This window comes from Trichosurus vulpecula, chromosome 1 (genome assembly GCF_011100635.1).
Source record: "Trichosurus vulpecula isolate mTriVul1 chromosome 1, mTriVul1.pri, whole genome shotgun sequence".
NCBI lineage: Eukaryota > Metazoa > Chordata > Mammalia > Diprotodontia > Phalangeridae > Trichosurus > Trichosurus vulpecula.
Window position 1 is genome coordinate 126,616,964 of NC_050573.1, and position 20,690 is coordinate 126,637,653.

General features: G+C 33.7%; 1 pseudogene; it reads right to left on the reverse strand.

Moving 5' to 3' along the window:
* Positions 1-14,069: 14,069 nt before the first annotated feature.
* Positions 14,070-15,332, reverse strand: LOC118834542 (annotated as a pseudogene).
* Positions 15,333-20,690: the final 5,358 nt, after the last annotated feature.

Consider the following 20,690-nt stretch of genomic DNA (forward strand, 5'->3'; position numbering starts at 1 on the left):
TCACCCCCCGGGTACCTCATTATGGCTTTTCAGCATCTTTGGGTGGTGGGGGAATGAGAGGCAATACAATGATGGCCAATTATATAACATTTATCATACCCAATAATAAACTTGTATAAGCTTATATTGTTTTTCCTCATCATAATTCAAACATAAGTAAATATATGAAACATTTTTTTCTTATTTTAAATGGTGCAGCCTCTTAAAATATTACAAAAGTTGTTTTCTTGACCATTGAATTGGCACATGATGACAACATAGAACCCTCCTGTGAAAGGAATTGGGCATTTTTAGGTTGACAAACATATCACAGGGATGTTATGTTAATTATCTGCAAATACGGCACACGCACTAGCTGTGTGACCCTGGGCAAGTCACTTAACCACAATTGCTTCACCAAAAACCCTAAAAAAAATAGTTTAGGCTCAGCAAATCTAGATTCAGAAGAGAGAACCAAAACTAAGAAGTGACAATTACAAGGATGAATATTAAGTTAATATAGGAAAAGAAAAACATTTATAAAAACTATAAGCATTAAAAAATGGAGCTCACTTTTGGGGTAATCAGTTTACTATCAATGGATTTCTTCAAGCAAAGGCTATTTGACCACTTAATAAAGAGGGCTCCTACCTAGAATGCAACATTAGTCTTGAGGACTACTAAAATCTCTCTCATGATTCTATGAAAATTTATTAATTCTACTGCTTATATATTTTGTTTTTCAAAATTCTTTCTTTATTTCATAGTATTATTGTAGCCTCACTGAAATCAAGAATAATCATCTGCAAATATTAGCTGTCTAAAAAGAGTTAATAGAAATCTGTATAGGTATTTAAAAAAAACCCTCCATTAAATAATAATTATGATGCTGAAGAATTGAGTTTGACCAGGGTAAATCTATTTTTCATCCACATTTTCCATAAAATTACCAAACATATTGATATTTTATTAGAATTTGAGGGCATTTGAGACATGGCATTAAGAAATATAGATACTATTAAAATATAAATAATAGCTTAGAGATAAATAAAGTGATTTTATTTATGGTACCTTTTAGACATAATTAGGATAATTCTTCTTTAAAGAAATATTTATATTTATCCTTGTTTCAGGTGGTAGAAAATGAAGGGTAAATTCCTTTTACATTATGGTTCAAAGCCAGGCAAACAAAACAGACCACTTGAACCTCATCCCTTCTTTTTCTACCGATGTTTATTTAAATCAGAGATTGTATTAATCTTTAAAAAAATACCTCTTTTTGGTTTGAGTCAAAGGATTAAAGATGGAAGTATTTTAACCAGATCTCTTTCCTGTTTTAATTAAGCCACATTTTAATGATTTATTAAAATGCACTTTATAGATTATTTGAAGCATTTATTTGGCCCACCACCAAAATACCTGCAGTTACTAGTACAGATTTTCTGTGAAAGAGACATGAATGAATAGATATTATTAATGGCTGTTATTTGGTTATCCTGCTTATATTATTTTGAGAATCAACAACCTCCTAGTAGAGATCATCATCAGATTTATTTGTTCATTTATATGTGAATATGTACATATATATGCATATGTTTAAAAACATATATAACTATCCAATGAATTTTACAAAGTACTTTCATCATGTCAATATTTTTTTCTTTTGGATGCTAGGGGCAATTTACTACTTTTAAATGATCATATTATAAAAAACTGTCTGATGTACTACTCATTTAAAAGTATATTATTTTCTTGAAGTTACCAAGAATTTCAAGCAATATAACCTTATGTGAGGCAGTTTTTTCTGTTAATATTTTTATTGAGATATTTCTTAATTCCATATTTTATTATTTAATGTTATTTTCGTTTTCAGCATTGATTTCCACAACATTTTGAGTTACAAATTTTCTTCCCATTTCTACCCTCCCCCCCACTCCAAGATGGCATATATTCTGATTTCCCCACTCCTAAATCAACCCTCCATTCTGTCATGCCACTCCCTCCATCCCCTTTCCCCTTACTTTCTTGTAGGGCAAGATAGATTTTTATGCCCCATTGCCTGTATATCTTATTTCCCAGTTGCATGCAAAAAAACCTTTTTTTAGCATCTGTTTTTAAAACCTTGAGTTCCAAATTCTCTCCCCTCTTCCCTCCCCACCCACCCTCCCTAAGAAGGCAAGCAATTCAACATAGGCCACACATGTATCATTATGTAAAACACTTCCACAATACTCATGTTGTGAAAGACTTACAATATTTCACTCCATCCTATACTGCCCCCCTTTATTCAATTTTCTTCCTTGACGCTTTACCTTTTCAAAAGTGTTCTTTTGATTACTTCTTCCCCCATCTGTCCACCCTTCTATTGTCCCCCCTTTTTATCCCATTCCCCCTACTTTCCTGTGAGGTAAGATACCCAATTGAGTGTATATGTTATTTACTACTCAAGTGAAAACTGATGAGAGCAAGATTCTCTCATTCCACCTCACCTTCCCCCTCCTCCCTTCCAATAGAATTGCTTTTTCTTGACACTTTCATGTGAGATAATTTAACCCATTCTATCTCTCCATTTCTCCCTCTCTCAATTTATTCCTTTCTCATCCCTTAATTTGATTTTTTTAGATATCATCCCTTCATATTCAACTCACCCTATGCCCTCTGTTTATATAATATATAATATATATGTATATATACATACATACATATATGTATATGTGTGTATATACATATATATATATATATATGTATATATGTATGTATATTCCCTTCAACTACCCTAATACTGAGAAGAGTCTCATGAATTACACACATCATCTTTCCATGTAGGAATATATATAAAACAGTTCAACTTTAGTAAGTCCCTTATTATTTCTCTTCCTTGTTTACCTTTTCCTGCTTCTCTTGATTCTTGTGTTTGAAAGTTAAATTTTCTATGCAGCTCTGTTCTTCTCACTGAGAAAGCTTGAAAGTACTCTATTTTATTGAAAATCCATATTTTGCCTTGGATCATTATACTCAGTTTTTCTGGGTAGGTGATTCTTCGTTTTAATCCTAGCTCCTTTGACCTCCAGAATATCATATTCAAGAGAATCAATCCCTTCAATCCCTTAAGATAGAAATTGCTAGATCTTGTGCTATTCTGACTGTGTTTCCACAATACTCAAATTGTTTCTTTCTGATGGCTTACAGTATTTTCTCCTTGACCTGGGAACTCTGAAATTTGTTGACAATATTCCTAGGAGTTTTCTTTTTGGATCTTGTTTTTTTTTTACCTTTTTTAAAAAAAATTAATATATTTAGTTTTCAGCATCGATTTTCACAAGAGTTTGAATTACAAATTTTCTCCCCATTTCTACCCTCCCCCCACTCCAAGATTGTGTATGTTCTGGTTGCCCTGTTCCCCAGTCAGCCATCCCTTCTGTCACCCCACTCCCCTCCCATCCCCTTTTCCCTTCCTTTCTTGTAGGGCAAGATAAATTTCTACGCCCCATTGCCTGTGTATCTTATTTTCTAGCTGCATGCAAAAATTTTATTTTTTGTTTTTGACCATCTCTTTTTAAAACTTTGAGTTCCAAATTCTCTCGCCTCTTCCCTTCCCACCCACCCTCCCTAAGAAGTCCAGCAATTCAACATAGGCCACATGCAAGTCATTATGTATAACCCTTCCACAATACTCATGTTGTGAAAGACTCAATGTATTTTGCTCCTTCCTAACCTATTCCCCTTTATTGAATTTTCTCCCTTGACCCTGTCCCCTTTTGAAAGTGTTTGTTTTTGATTACCTCCAATCCCATCTGCCCTCCCTTCTATCATCCCCCTTTTTTTTCTTCTTCCTCCTCCTTTCCTGTGGGGTATGATACCCAATTGAGTATGTATGGTATTCCTTGGTCAGGTCAAATCCAATGAGAGCCAGATTCACTTATTCCCCCTCACCTGATATCTCTTCTCTTCCTACAGAACTGCTTTTTCTTGTCACTTTTATGCGAGATAATTTACCCCATTCTATCTCTCCCTATCTCCCTTTCTCAATATATTCCTCTCTCATCCCTTAATTTTATTTTATTTCTTTTAGATATCTTCCCTTCATCTTCAACTCACCCTGTGTCCTCTCTCTCTCTCTCTCTCTCTCTCTCTCTCTCTATATATATATATATATATATATATATATATATACACACACATACATACATACACACTCTCATATACATATATATACATAAACACACACACATATATATATATATATGTATATATGTATATGTATATGTATGCATATTCCCTTCAGCTACCCTAATACTGAGGTCTCATGAATCATACAAATCATCTTGCCATGTAGGAATGTAAACACAACAGTTCAACTTTAGCAAGTTCCTTGAAATTTCTTTTTCTTGTTCTTTTTCTTGATTACCTTTTCATGCTTCTCTTGATTCTTGTGTTTGAAAGTCAAATTTTCTGTTCAGCTCTGGTCTTTTCACTAAGAAAGCTTGAAAGTCCTCTATTTTATTGAAACTCCATATTTTGCCTTGGAGCATAATATTCAGTTTTGCTGGGTAGGTGATTTTTGGTTTTAATCCTAGCTCCATTGACCTCCAGAATATTATATTCCAAGCCCCATGATCTCTTAATGTAGAAGCTGCCAGATCTTGGGTTATCCTGATTGTGTTTCCACAATATTAAAATTGTTTCTTTCTGGCTTCTTGCAGTATTTTCTCCTTGATCTGGGAGCTCTGGAATTTGGCAACAATATTCTTAGGAGATTTCTTTTTGGGATCTATTTGAGGAGGTGATCGGTGGATTCTTTCAATTTCTATTTTGCCCTGTGGCTCTAGAACATCAGGGCAGTTCTCCTTGATAATTTCTGGAAAGATGATATCTAGGCTCTTTTTTTGATCATGGCTTTTAGGTAGTTCAGCCATTTTTAAATTCTCTCTCCTGGATCTATTTTCCAGGTCAGTGGTTTTTCCAATGAGATATTTCACAGTCTTCCATTTTTTCATTCCTTTGGTTCTGTTTTATAATATCTGGATTTTCTCATACACTCACTAGCTTCCACTTGCTCCAATCTAATTTTTAAGGTAGTATTTTCTTCAGTGGTCTTTTGGACCTCCTTTTCCACTTGGCTAATTCTGCCTTTCAAGGCATTCTTCTCCTCATTGGCTTTTTGGAGCTCTTTTGCCATTTGAGTTATTCTATTTTTAAAGGTGTTGTTTTCTTCAATATTTTTTGGGTCTCCTTTAGCAAGTCATTGACTTGTTTTTAATGGTTTTCTTGCATCATTCTCATTTCTCATCCCAATTTTTCCTCCACTTGTCTTACTTGCTTTTCCAAATCCTTTCTGAACTCTTCCTTGGGCTGAGAGCAATTCATATTTTTCTTGTAGGCTTTTGATGTAGGCACTTTAACTTTGTTGACTTCTTCTGGCTGTATGTTTTGATTTTCTTTGTCACCAAAAAAATGATTCTAAAGTCTGAGTCTGAATCTGAGTCCATTTTTGCTGCCTGTTCATATTCCCAGCCACATACTTGATGCTTGAGCTTTTTGTCAGGGTATGACTACTTATAGAGTAGAGAGTACTTTGTCCCCAGCTTGAGGGGCTGTGCTGCTGATTTCAGAGGTACTTCTACACAGCAAGCTCTGCCACACCAGTGCTCTGTTTACTCCAAGAATGACAACCAGGATTTCTACCCAGATCCAAGCAGGCTCTGCACTCCTGCTCTAATGTGCCACTTAATTCCTCCCACTGTTTGTGCCTGGGGCTGGAAACAACTGCAGCTGGAGCTCTGGAAGCAGCCACAGTGCTGCACCACCTCCGCTGCCCCTGGGATTGAGGATGACTGCACACTCCTCTCACTCCAATCTAGAAGTTTTTCCACTAACCTGCTCTGTTTTTTTTGGCATCTGTGGGTTGAGAAGTCTGGTAACTGCCACAGCTTATTGATTCAGGGCACTACCACCTGTTCTGCCTGACTCCCAATCTGCTTGGTCCTGGCATGGCCCATGCTGGACTGTGCTTTGCTCTGCTCCCAGCTCCATGTGATAGACCCTTCCCAGAGACCATCTAGGCACCCTGGTCTGGATCCCAGCTTCACTCTGCTATTTCATAGGTTTGGCAGCTCTAGAATTTGTTCAGAGCCATTTTTACAAGTGCTTGGAGTGACCTGGGGAAGAGCTTAAGCAAGTCCCTGCTTTCCATCTACCATCCGCCCCCATGAGGCAGTTTTATAATAAAGGCTGATCAATAGAGAGCTAATGCTTATCTGAACTCCTCAAGAGAAAGTCACTGCATTATTTTGGCCATATTTTCCAAAGGAAACATCTGTTAACTTTAAGAAAGAATATTCCTACCACAGCATATTACTAATGTGCTACATCATTTTAAAGTGTTATTGAAATCATTCAATTAACCAAACAGAAAACATTTATTAAGTACCTATTATGTGTCAGGGAAGCTTGGTGGTATGGTAGATAGATTGCTGGGCCTGAAGTCATGTAGACTCATTTTCCTGAGCTCAGAATCTGACCTCAGATAATTACTATCTCTCTGACTCTAGGTAAGTAACAAAGCCCTACTGGCCTAAATTTCCTCATCTGTAAAATGAGCTGGAAGAGGAAATGGCAAACCACTCCAGTATCTTTGCCTAGAAAACCCCCAATGGGTTCGTGAAAAGTCACAAATGACTCAATAATGACTGAATAGCAATAACATTATGTGTCAAATATCAGGAATATAAATAAAATAAAAAGAAAAACTCCCTATTTTCAAGGGGTGTCATTATATCAGAGGAAAAACATGGAATCATACTGGAAAATCATTAACTATGATCATATATAGTTGAATCGTAAAGGAGGACAAACCTTAAAAGAGATAAGGTAACAGTAAAACTGTATTACTCTGTCATTTCTCTAATCTATAATGTCTAATGTAGATATCTAGTTATGTAATCCTACAGATAACAAAGGCTCTATGTCCTTTCTCCATAACTTTGCATTGGCTTTCCTCCATTCCTTGAAACTATCTCTCTACTTTTGCCTCTGGGAATACTAATTTTAATTCAAGATTGATCTCAAATGCAATCTCCTAAGTTCTTCACTAATTACTCTGGTTTATATATATTTATATGTAGATATAGATATATGTGTATGTATGTATGTATATAGATATAGACATAGATAGATACAGGTAGATACATATACATATATGCACATATATACACATACATATATACATACAAACATATATATATGCAATCTAAAAAATTCAATTTTTCTCTCTTTGTATATATTATGCATATACTTATCTATGTTTAATAGTAGGATATGCCAATGAGGGAACATTCTTCGGAGCATGGGAAGCTATTACTTGCTTGTTTCCAAGGCCACGCATAGAACTTTCGAAGTCATATTTTGTCACTATGAGTCAGAATAAGTAATTTGTGATGATGGATAGCCTTCTGATTGACTCAGGAGCCAGATAATAGACGACTGATTAGTGGCTGAATATTAGTAGAAAAATATTGAAGAGATAATTCCTCAAATTTTTATCTATTGGTTTACAAGGGAAAAGGACTATTATGAGATCAGAGATGGAATAAGGGCAGCAATTTGATTTCCTTGAAAACTTAGAGATTCAGTTTTTTGTTTGTTTATTCTTTCCTAATCTTAAGTGAATTAACATCTTGATATGGATGTACCTTGTCTGGTTATATCAGCAGATCCATTAAAGATATAACAGGAGATTTTTATAAGCACCAGAGTTGGTAATCACAGATGCTAAGAGAAGTTAGGACTAAGAACAGCCAAGCAATCTATATGAATCTGCCCAGAAGAGGATTTGCCCATCATCTAAGACAACATACCTTTTAAAGGGCTAGCCCAGCTGAACAAGGGTGTACCTTACCCCGATGTCAACTTGATGGTGACTCTGCAAATGAAGAAGAGGATTCTCTGTATAAGAAGTTGAAATATATTTCTCATATAAACATGTTTCTACATTTATGTTTTAAGTTTATTTCCACTCTACCCAGACATCAAGTGATTGCCCTCCACCACCCAATTTGGGGAATGTTTTATAAATTCTTACCCATGTGAGTAAATGTAATCTTGGAAAAGGCAGTTGATGAGAATTGGTTCACCAACATACTGAATAGTAAAACCAATGGGTGCTCATGAGTGACAGAAAAAAAAAAAAAACAAACCTCTTCACTCAGAATTTTACTGGAACCATGATGGGGGCAATAGTTATGGCCCTTTTGAGAACTTAAACTTCTAGTCCATAACAACTTGTGTTGATGAAGACAGAGAGAATGCGATATAGGTACCTGTTGTCTGTCCCATTATAGTGTAATTTCATTCAGGATAGGAATAAGGCCATAGTATGTGTTTCCCTATAAATTTATCAATTCCACATCATACCTTTTGCCATTGTGGTTTTGATATATCACAGGTCAGCATAAAGAATTAAATGGGAATTTTGGGGAGTTTTGTGGAAAGAAAGGCCAGCCCAGAGTGCCAATTTTTTATGCAGATTTTCTAGATTGTGGTGGCACTGTGCTCATGATGTGAAAGGGATAACTATATTCCTTCAAGTCTCAAGTGAAGTTCCACCTTCTACAAACAAATTTTCCCCATCCCTTTTAGGTTAGTCCCTATTCTGTTGATTATCTTCAATTTATTCTGTTCACATCATGTATTTTTCATTGTTGTTTACATGTTGTCTTCCCCATTATAGCTTCCTTAAAAGTAGAGATTGACCTTTCCTTTTCTTTATAACCCCAGCACTTAATTCAGTGCCTGACACATACAGGGTAATTAATAAATACTGCATGTACTAAATTTAAAAAAAAATCTTTGAAATTATAGGAAATTATAGCAATAAATACATAATACAGATTGTTTATATTCTTTTGGATCCTATTCATTTATCAGATATTTGTCAATTCCTGACAAATTATGTATGCTGTGAAACTAAATGAGACCTGAAGAAACATAGAAATCCATGTATAATGATCATTTGAGCAGAAGCCTTTCTACCACATTATTTATGAGTCTCGATCCCTAAAGTTAGTGGTTACTAATGAGCCATGTCAGTTAATGTCAGACATTTTTTAATGCATTAAGAAGCAAATATGAGACTGAGGAAAAACACAGTGCAAGTCAGGCCTTTGAGTTAGTTAAGCATTTGATAAATACTTGATAATTAAATGTTAAACCACATTTACTCAAAGAAACCACATACCACATGCAATATTCAGATTATGAAAGAGAGTTGTTCAATTAGTTGGTTTTTAATTTTGTTAAATATAATTATTCCAGCACTAGGCATTATAAAATAAGGAGGGGGGGAAGATACAGAGAGAGAGAGAGAGAGAGAGAGACAGAGAGAGAGACAGAGAGAGAGAGGGAGAGACAGAGAGAGACAAAGAGGAAGAAGGAGGAGGAGGAGAAGGACAAGAAGGAGGAGGGGGAAGAGGGAAGGGAGAAAGGAAAGAAGGAAGGAAGTTGTCTTCTACTTTTTTGGCAATAGATTAAGAAGAAAAGGAGTATATTATTTGCAAATCATCTTGACAAAGTTAAATAATTAGATGTGCAAACATAAACATTATTTTTACAAATATTTATAGTTTTAAAGTATCTCCCATTTGCTGTAATCATTTCTTCCCAATTTGATATCTAGTTTCCAGGATTTTGACACATAGTCCTTAATTCTTCATCATGACACCACACATTTATTTCAATGAATATTAAGTGAATGATTTTGATGAATAGTCTATTATTACAAGTCTATCCTTGATTACAACTCATTTGTTTCCAATGTGATTTAAGTTAGCAAGTTCCCAAGACATGGAAATATTTTTACCTCCATCTGTTGGAGTTAAACCTTTTAAGTTGTATGGCACAGTGAAAGTTTGTGTTGCTGTATTATAGCTTCATTTAGGAATTTATATAACTAAAGAATAATTTTGCTTCTCAGAATACTAATATATGAATTAATGCTTGTAATTCCCTTAATGGATAAAAATTTTGAACCCAGTAAAAAAATAAAAGCTGGGGAAGTTTGATGAAGTTCCCCAGATTTTACAAGCCTATCTGGGAATGTCTAACAACAGTTTAGGTATATTCAAATGAAAAACAGTAATTTTGTTAGTTGAAAGTAAATTTTACAATCTACATTACTGTAAACCTTGAGTTACTTATACCCATGACAAGTTTTTTTTTTCTTTCTTCATAGCAGTGCTTAGCAGGGTTGATTTGTTTTGTTTTTGTTTTTTAAATTTGCCTTATTGGTCCTCTCACTCTTTTTCCAAGTTCAGGGAGCCTGTACTCCACAAAAGAGGAATAAATAATAACCTCTTAAAATGCCAAATCCTTCTAAATGTCTTTGCTGTTTGGAATAGATTGATTATCTTCTTTTACATTAATGATATGCAAGTTTTGGACATTTTTTTGTTTCACTTGTTTGATTTCATTTTGGGTGGTCTACTTCATGGTGCTTTGGTCTGAGTAATACTCTTTCATTGTGGGTATTGAACAGTCCTTGAAGTGTTTCACTTAATCTACAATAGCTTTTGCCATATTTCTAACAGTTATTGAAATATACTCTTTAAGATTTGTTTTGTGTTTCTGTGATGAAACATTCATTTATAAAACTATAGAATTTAAAACATGAGAGCAATCAAACATGTACATATAGCACAAAATCTCACATTCAACTAACAGAATTAAATAAAAGTAGGGCAATGTTCTGAGTTAAACTGTCAGAAAAGTGAACTTGCACACAAAAATATACAGAAACACTCATATGTTGATTTCAGTCAAAAAATGAAGCTACTAAAAAAAACACAATGCTCTGTCCAAGTGATTCACAGATTAGCTGAAATTCATATTATGTAATCAAAGAAAACTACAGAACTGAATAGTTTGAAGGGACTTTGATCAGTTGGAGTTACAGAATGATGAATTTTAATAAGGATAAAGGCAAAGTCTTTTATTTGGGTACAAATAAACAATTCCAGGATAGATGTTGAGGTGGCTAGGATAGGTAGCTGTTGCTTTGAAAAAACGTTCTGGAATTTATATTGAACTCCAAGATCAATATGAATCAGAAGTGTAATGTAGCAGTTATAAATGTCCATAGTGTACCCTCATTATAAAAAATGAATCTTGTAAAAATTATGCTTAGTTGAGAAAAATAAATTGATCAGAGTTTTTATGTCTTTTGATATTTTTTAGAATATTTTATTATTATTGTTATTATTGTTTACAAAGTATTCCATTGCTTAAGCTTACTTAATTTTGGATCAGTTTGCAATCGTCTTCTCAAGTTTTCTCAAAACCGTCCCCTTCATCATTTTTTTTTATTGCACAAGAATTTGATTACAGTTATTAACCCTTATCCATATAAGAACACCCCTTAATCTTCCAGTTATTTGTCATTTCTAAAAGAGGAAGAAAGGAATTAAATACAATACTTTATAGACTATTTGGGAAAATAGGCAAGGAAGAAGTCCTACCAAATTCTTTTTTTAATACAAATATGGTTCTGATAGATAAACCAGGAAGAGCCAAAACAAAAAGAAAATTATACACTAATTTCCCTAAAGTATATAGTCAAAAATTAAAAAAATAGTAAAGAGATTACAACAACTTATCACAAGAATAATACACTACAAGTAGGTAAGATTTATTTCAGGAATGCAAAGCTGGTTCAATATTATGAAAACTATCAGCATAATTGGCCATATCAGCAACAAAACTAACAGAAGCCATATGATTGTCTCAATAGATACAGAGCAAGTTTTTGACATAATGAAACACCCATTCCTATTAAAACAATAGAAAGCATAGGAATCAAAGCAGTTTTCCTCAAAATGATAAGTAGCATCTACCTAAAACCATCAGCAAGCATTATATGTAATGGGGATAAATTAGAAATATTTCCAATAAGATTTTGCATGAACCAAGGATGTCCATTATCACCACTGTTAGTCAGTAAGCTACTAGAAATTTTATCTTTATCAATGAGAAGAAAAAGAAATAGAAGGAAGTAGAATAGACAAAGAAGAAACAAAGCTATGAATCCTTGCAGGTGATATGATGATATACTTAGAGAATCCTAGGGAATCAAATAAACAACTGCTTAAAAAAATAAACATCATTAATAAAGTTGCAGGATATAAAATAAACCCACAAAAATCATTGGCATTTCTATATATTACTAGCAAAGCCCAATAGCAAGAGATAGAAAGAGATATTCCATTAAAATTAATGTAGACATTATGAAATATTTGGGTGTCTATCTGCCAGACCAAACCCAGGACAAATATGAACACAATTACAAAACACTTTCCACACAAATAAAGTCAGATCTAAATAATTGGAAAAAAAATCAGTTGTTCATGGTTAGGCTGAGCTAATATAATAAAAATAACAATTATATCTAGTGCCATACCAATCAAACTATCAGAAAATTATTTTATAGAGCTAGAAAAAAACAGTAACAAAATTCATCTGGAAGAACAAATTGTCCAGAATATCAAGGGAATTAATGAAAAGAAATGCAAGGAAAGGTGGCCTAACCAGACCAGATACTAAACTGTATTATAAAGTAGCAGTCATCGAACCTACTTGGTACTAGCTAAGAAATAGAGTGGTGGATCAGTGGAATAGGTTAGGTACACAAAACACAGTAGACATTGAATATAGTAATCTATTGTTTGATAAACCCAAAGACTCCAGCTTCTGGGATAAGAACTCACTTTTAACAAAAACTTAAACTTATGGAAAAACTGGAAAGTAGTATAGCAGAAACTAGGCATAGATGAACATCTTACATCCTGTACCAAGATAAGGTCAAAATTGGTACATGATTTAGACATAAAGGGTGATACTATAAGCAAATTAGAAGAGCAAGGAATAAATTACATGTCAGATCTATGGAGAAAAGAAGAATTTATGACTAAACAAGAGATAAAGAACAGTATAAAATTCAAAATGAATAATTTTGATTACATTAAATTAAAAAGTTTTTGCACAAACAAAAAAAGCCATTTCAACCAAGGTTAGGAGGGAAACAGAAAATGGAAAGAATTTTTACAACCAGTGTCTCTGATAAAGGCCTCGTTTCTAAAATATATAGCGAACTTAGTAAAATTTATAAGAATACAAGTCTTTCCCCAATTGGCAAATGGTCAAATGTATATAAACAGACAGTTTTCAGATGAAGAAATTAAATCTATCTATAGTTTCATATGAAAAAGTGCTCTAAATCACTAGTGATTAGAGAAATGCAGAGCAAAACAACTCTGAGATAACACATCACACCTATCAGTTTGGCTAACATGATAAAACAGGAAAATTATGAATGCTAGAGAAGATATGGGGAAATTGGACTTGTAGATTTACTCAGTCCAGAAGAACAAATTAGGACAAAGAATGAGGGAGAGTTTATTAAGTGATATATTCAAGAAGATATTACTAACAGCACTATCTGCAAGTGAAATGAAATGCATCAAAGGAGTTCTTCCCCAACCCTGTATTTCACCACATATATGTCTTCTTATGCAGTCTAAGCTGTCAATGCCACATAAATGGGTCACCATGAAATGTAGAAATTGAAATTTTCTCCAATCATAATAAGAAACAAATCAGTATAATCTTACTTGTACTAACTTTTGAAGGTTTTACAGCAAAGTATTTTGCTTCTACGTATGAAGGCTAAAAAAATCATTTTCCCATAAAATACAAGAGCAACCAAGTTCATAATTAAGTAAAATTAAAACTGTTATCCATTTAAAAAATATTTCAAAGTAGGATTTAGGAACTTAGTAGTTTGCTGCTGCACTGACAACATGGCAAGTTATAGTGTAGAGCTAATTTTGTTTTGGATTTTTTTGTTTGTTTTGTTTTTTTTGTTTCTGTTTTGTTTTCAATATCTAATCCTCATGTATCAAGTTCTATAAATATTCCAATAATAAGGCAAGATATGTTTTGTTTCCAGCATACCTTTACTTCTTGGGTTGGATTCTGAAGGGTAAGGCACATTTTGCCAGACCCAACATGACTATCTAGCAGTCATCAAGGTCAAAAATTCATCATCTCTCCCTTGGTATTTCCATTCCCTGGTAATCTACTTGGTACCACAAAATGCCTCCAATTCCACCAAATCATTTCACAAACTGATATCCTCCCTATCTGATTTGCCTGTAACAATTTCCAACATTGCTCATAATTCCTTATAATTGTTAGCAACCCATTGTAGAGAGTAGTGGCAAACTCTCTATCAGCTTGTGTTCCTGTCCTGTGTCTTTTGCTCTAAAGTGATATTTATTGTTCTCTTGCTCTGGAATCAAATACAGAATATTCTCTTCTTCTGTGCCTCAGCAATGAAGAATATCTCATTATATTAACATTTTCATAGACTATCAGGATTTCTACAAGTCCATTTTCTAAAGCCTTTGGTGTGTTTCAACTCCAAAACAGTACTTCTCGGTCTTGGCTAATTTCATCAAAGTACCATCCTATTAGTTCCTTTTCTTGACTGAATTTCATGTTGGAGAGGACTTCAGTGGACAACTCAATTGCCTGATTGAATCTGCTTTTGCCCCCATAGGAGATAGCAACTAATTTAAAAACTTTTGATTGCAATGGCTGATCAAACATGTCAGAATGACGTAGTTCAGTTTCAAAGTAAGCTGATCCAGCTAAAATGAGACCAGCCACATTCACTTTGTCTACATGGCAGTTTCTACTACCTTCCTGACATAGTTGTATAATTTTTCCATATGTTAAGGGGCAAAATGCAAGGCTGACTGACCTCCCCTACTACGTTTCTTAGGGGGAACCACAGTGAATTTGTGCAGAACTTCTCACGTCTCCTTGCAGAGTGCCAAATAGTTCACCACTACCATCTATTACAATAAAGCCAAACTTGCTATCATCTGACAGTGGCACTGCAAGAGCCTCTATATGGAATTTGTCACACAGATACAATACTGTATTGGTTTGAGAGTTTCAAAGTCGATGTTGACTTTCTTTTCCTTTCCTTCCTCTGTCACAATTATTCTGCTGTAAACTATCAAACCATTTGGGGACACTTTGTTATAGAGTTCGAGTTTTTGCTGTACAGATATAATGATTCCCAGAACTGGAAGGCAGTTTACATGAGATTTTGTATTGGATGCAGTTCCCAACTCTTCAGCTGACATTTTTCTGTCTTGAGAAATCTGGTCTTTGGGAGGATTGGCCAATGATATCGTACTGGTGCCATTGCCTCAGGCCACTTCCAGGCTCTTGATGAGCTTCTTGATCTTCTCGATGTCTATGTTCCTGTTGGCAGCACTGGGGTTGTCAGTCATCTTTTCACCTCCTCCTCCCTTAGAGCCCAGTCTCAGGAGGCAGTGGCTCCTCCTCAGTGGCAGTGGTCGCACCACTCGGGATCTTTAAGTAGATGTGACATGACTGCTTTTAAAAATGATTCCTCTGTGGTTTGTTATATTTTGCTTTTCATTCCATGCTTATCTGAACACTTATTCTTTGTCTATTTATTACAAGGCATTATGAAATGAAGAAAGATTACTTTTTTTCTCATTAAGTCACTTCCAGTCTATAGCATGTGTGCATGCACACATACACTCACACACAACTGACAAAGTAGATAGAATGTTGTAAGTTCACAAGAGATGGTCAACACAGAAGGGTTAGGAATTTTGTTTTGGTAAAGGACAGATGTGTTTTTTAACAGAGTTAAACCACTTTATAAAGTAAAAAAAATCCACTGCTTTTGTTGACACTTGTCATATATCTTACTACATAATCTTACGGAAGATGACTTGGAAAAGGGGGTGAGGTGGGAGAATAATTGTAGAGCTTGTGGAAGAATCCCCATAATTATTTTGTCCTAAAGCAATTAGGCTCTCCCTAATAATGATCATTATCTCCCCTGATAGTCTTTGGGTTATTAAATTTCCCTACTTACTTAGAGTCTGAATATATATCTGCATGTTTTGCCTGTGCAAAAATTTGAGACACAAAATGTTATTCTCTTTCCTCTGTGTGTGCATGTGTGTATGTTTTGAAGAGATGGAGAAAATATGAAATTACCAGTGCCCAACCTCTAGCTGATATTTTGTGAATATGTCTAACAAGATATTTCACTCATTAGGAATGGTTTTCTATATGAGACATAAATACTCTACTCTGCCCACTATTTACCTTCTTATTAATGACTTCCTATTATTTTCTTCTGCTAGAGTATATTTCACTTCATCTGACACCTGTAATATATTCAGATATTAGTGGTGACACCTTACTTTTACCATGGAAGAAATAAATCATCCAAGCATGCACTCAAAAGGAAAAAGCTGAGGGCCATAACACTTTCAGGCTCTTATTCCATCTAAATTAAAAAAAAAGAATACTGTGTGTGATTTTTTCTTCCTGCTATATGATTGCTGAAAATCTACTGCAGTTAACCACTGCCTTCCCAATTAAAATAGTACATTTTTAATTTAATAACTTTATTTTAATTTATGTATGTTAACATTTATTGCAGATACATGGCTTCTTCTGGAGGAATAAAGCTTTACATATAACTGTTCTTTTCTCTCCTTTTCTGCAAGTTTTATACACTGGAGTTTGGGGGATAGAAAACAAGAAATCTACAAACTATGACAGCAGACTGAATACTAATGAATAAACATAAGCATTCCTCAGCAGTTTTCCCCTAGGAAAAATGTAAGCTTTTTCTTCTGTTCATCTTGATCGCCTGGACAATGTATCTATTCAGAGGCAGTAAAATTGTAATATATTTTAAAACTGTAAATTAAAATAAAAAGTTTTCAAATGCTAAAATTGGTTTCTGCTCTTGTTTATGAGGATATTACCTCTAATGAAAAAACTATAGCCCATCCTTGGCTATCCGTCAAGTGTGTTTATTGTCCATATCTTTACAGAAGGTCTCAATAGTGGGCATATCCCATGTTTCAGATTACCATTTCTTTCTTTTTAAAATTTAATTAATTTTTTGTTTTTGAAATTTACTTTTATAAGATTTGGAGTTCTAAAATATTTCTCACTCTCTCCTTTCCTCCTCCCAAAGACAGCATGCAATCTGATACAGGCTATTCATGGACAATTTTATTACACATATTTCCACATTAATCATGTTGTGAAAGAAGAATCAGAACAATAGGGAATACCAAAAGAAAGAAAGAAAAAACAGAAAAAAAAAGAAAATAGGCTTTGATCTACATTCACACCCCATAGTTCTTTCTCTGGAAGAGATCAGCATTTTCCATCATACATTTTTTGGAATTGTCTTAGATGATTGAATTGCTGAGAAGAGCTAAGTCTATCAAAGTCAGTCATTGCACAATGCTGCTATTACTATGTACAATGTTCTGCTAGTTCTACTCATTCACTCAGAATGAGTTTGTGTAAGTCTTTCCAGGTTTTTCTGCCTATTCATCATTTCTTATGTAACAATAGTGTTCCATTATATTGATATGCCACTAATTATTTAGCCATTCCCCAATTGATGAGCATCCCCTCAATTTCCATTTCTTAGCCACCACATTTCTTAGCTGCTATAAAGACTTTTGTACATATGAGTCCTTTTCTCTTTTTTATGATCTCTTTGAGATACAGATCTAGTAGTACTATTGCTGGATAAAAGCATATTATAAAACAGTTTTATAGCCCTTTGGGCATATTTCCAAATTGTTCTCCAGAATTGTTAGATCAATTCATGATTTCAACAACAACACATTAGTCCCACATTTTCTACAACATTTTCCAGTCACTTTCATTTTTGCTGGTTTTATCATAGTAGCCAATCTCATAGGTATGATGAGGTACCTTAGAGTCATTTTAATTTGCATTTCTCTAATCACTAGTGATATAGAGCATTTTTTTCATATGACTCTATAGACAACTTGAACTTCTTCACCCTTTATATCTAAATCTTGGTATGTGGTGTAAGATGCTGGTCTAAGCCCAGTTCCTGCTCTACTATTTTCCAGTTTTCCCAGAAGTTTTTATTAAATAGTGAGTTCTTATCCCAGAAACTGAAGTCTTTGGGCTTATCAAGGAGTAGATTGCTATAGCCATTAACTACTGTGTCTTGCATCCATAACCTATTCCACTGATACACCCCTCTATTTCTACCAAGTAGTTTTAATGATTATTGCTTTATAATACCATTTTCTATCAGGTATGGTTATGCTTCCTTCCTTTTTCATTAATTCCCTTAATATTCTGGAACTTTTGTTCTTCAGATGAATTTTGTTAATTGTTTTTTGTAGCTCTATAAAATGATTTTGGTAGTTTGAATGGTATGGCATGGAATGAGGAATTTAATTTAGATAGAATTATCATTTTTATTATATTAGCTTGGCCTACCCATGAGCAACTGATATTTTTTTCAAATTATTTAGATCTGACTTTGTTGGTGGGAAAACTGTTTTGTAATTGTGTTCATACATTTCCTGGGCTTCTCTTGGCAGATAGACTTCCAAATATTTCATAATGTTTATAGTAACTTTAATGGAATTTTTCTTTCTACCTCTTGCTGCTGAATTTTATAAGTAGTATATAGAAATGTTGGTGATTTGTGTGGATTTATATCATATCCTTCAACTTTGCTGAAGTTTTTAATTATTTCAAGTAATTTTTAGTTGATTCTCTAGGATTATCTCAAAGTATATTGTCATATCATCTGCAGAGAGAGAAGGTTTTGTTTCTTCATCAGCTATTCTAATTTCTTCAATTTCTTTTTCTTCTCTTCCTCCAAAAGCTAATTTCTAATACAATATTGAATAACAGTGGTTATAATGAACATCCTTCTTTCATCCCAATCTTATTTGCACAGCTTCTAGCTTATCCCTATTACATATGACACATGCTGGTGGTTTTAGAAAGATCGTACTTATCATTTTAAGGAAAACTTCATTGATTTCTATGCTTTCTAGTGTTTTTATTCAGAATGGGTGTCGTATTTTTCAAAAGCTCTTTGGCATCTACTGTGATAATCATGTAATTTCTATTTTGTTACTGATACGGTCAATTATGAGTATAGTTTTCCCAATATTGAACTGGCCCTGAATTCCTGCTATAAATCCTGTCTAATCATAGTATATTATCCTCATGATAAGTTGCTGTAATCTTTTTTGCTAATATTTTATTTAAAATTTTTCAACTATATCCATTAAGGAAATTCATTAGTGAAATTGATCTATATTTTTTCCCTCTGCTTTGACTCTTCCTGGTTTACGAATCAGCACCATATTTGTATCATCAAAAAATGATTTGGTCGGGCTTTCATGCTTATTTTTCCAATTTGTTTATATAGTATTGGAATTAATTGTTCTTTAAATGTTTAGTAGAATTCACTTGTAAATCCATCTGGCCATGGAGATTTTTTCTTAGGGTGTTCATTGATGGATTGTTCAATTTCTTTTTCTGAAATAGGGTTATTTAAATATTGTATTTCCTACTCTGTTAATCTGAGAAATTTATGTTTTTGTAAATATTTATCTATTTCACTGAGATTGTCAAATTTATTGGTCCTGAGTTGGGCAAAATAGTCCCTAATTTTTGTTTTAAATTCATCTTCATTGGTGGTGAATTCACACTTTTTATTTTTTATACTAGTAATTTGGTTTCCTTCTTTTTTTCCCTTTCTTTAAATCAAGTTAACCAAAGGTACATCTTCTGTATTTTTCTTCCTTCCTTCCTTCCTTCTTTCCTTCCTTCCTTCCTTCCTTCCTTCCTTCCTTCCTTCCTTCCTTCTTTCTTTCTTTCTTTCTTTCTTTCTTTCTTTCTTTCTTTCTTTCTTTCTTTCTAAAACCAGCTCTTACTTTTATTTATTAGTTCAATAGTTTGCTTAATTTCAATTTTTTAAAAATATTTTCTTTGGTTTTTAGACTTTCTCACTTGGTATTTAATTTGGCCTTTTTCTAGCTTTTTAGTTTGATGCCCAATTCATTGATTTCTTCTTTCAAGCATTTAGAGATACAAAATTTCTCATAAAGTCTGCTTTGGCTGCATCCTGTAAGTTTTGATATGTTATCCCATTATTGCAATTCTCTTGGATTGTTTTCACCCATTCATTCTTTAGGTTTAGAATATTCAGTTTCCAATTAATTTTTAGTCTATCTTTCCATGACCTTTATTATATATACATTTTATTGCACCAAAATGTGAAAAAGGATGCATTTAATATTTCTGCCTTTCTGCTTTGGATTGTGAGGATTTTAATGCCCTAGTACATAGTCAATGTTTCTGTAAGTGCCATGTACCACTGAGAAAAAGGTATATTTCTTTCTATCCCTATTCAATTATCTCCCGAGGTCTACCATATCTTATTTTCCCAAATTCTATTCACTTCCTTAACCTCTTTCTTGCTTATTTTGTGGTTAGATTTTAGTTCTGAGACTGGGGAGGTGAGGTCCCCCACCACTATATTTTTGCTGTCTATTTCATCCTATAACTCACTTAACTTCTTGAACAATTTGTATGTTATACTACTTGAGGCATATATGTTTGGTATTGATATTATTTCATTGTCTATAGTATCTTTTAGCAGAATATAGTTTCCTTCCTCATCTCTTTAAATTAGATGTATTTTGGCTTTTGCTTTCTCTGAGATCAAAATTACTACCCCCACTTTTTACTTCTTTTTAACTACAGCTGAAGGAAAATATATTCCACTGCAG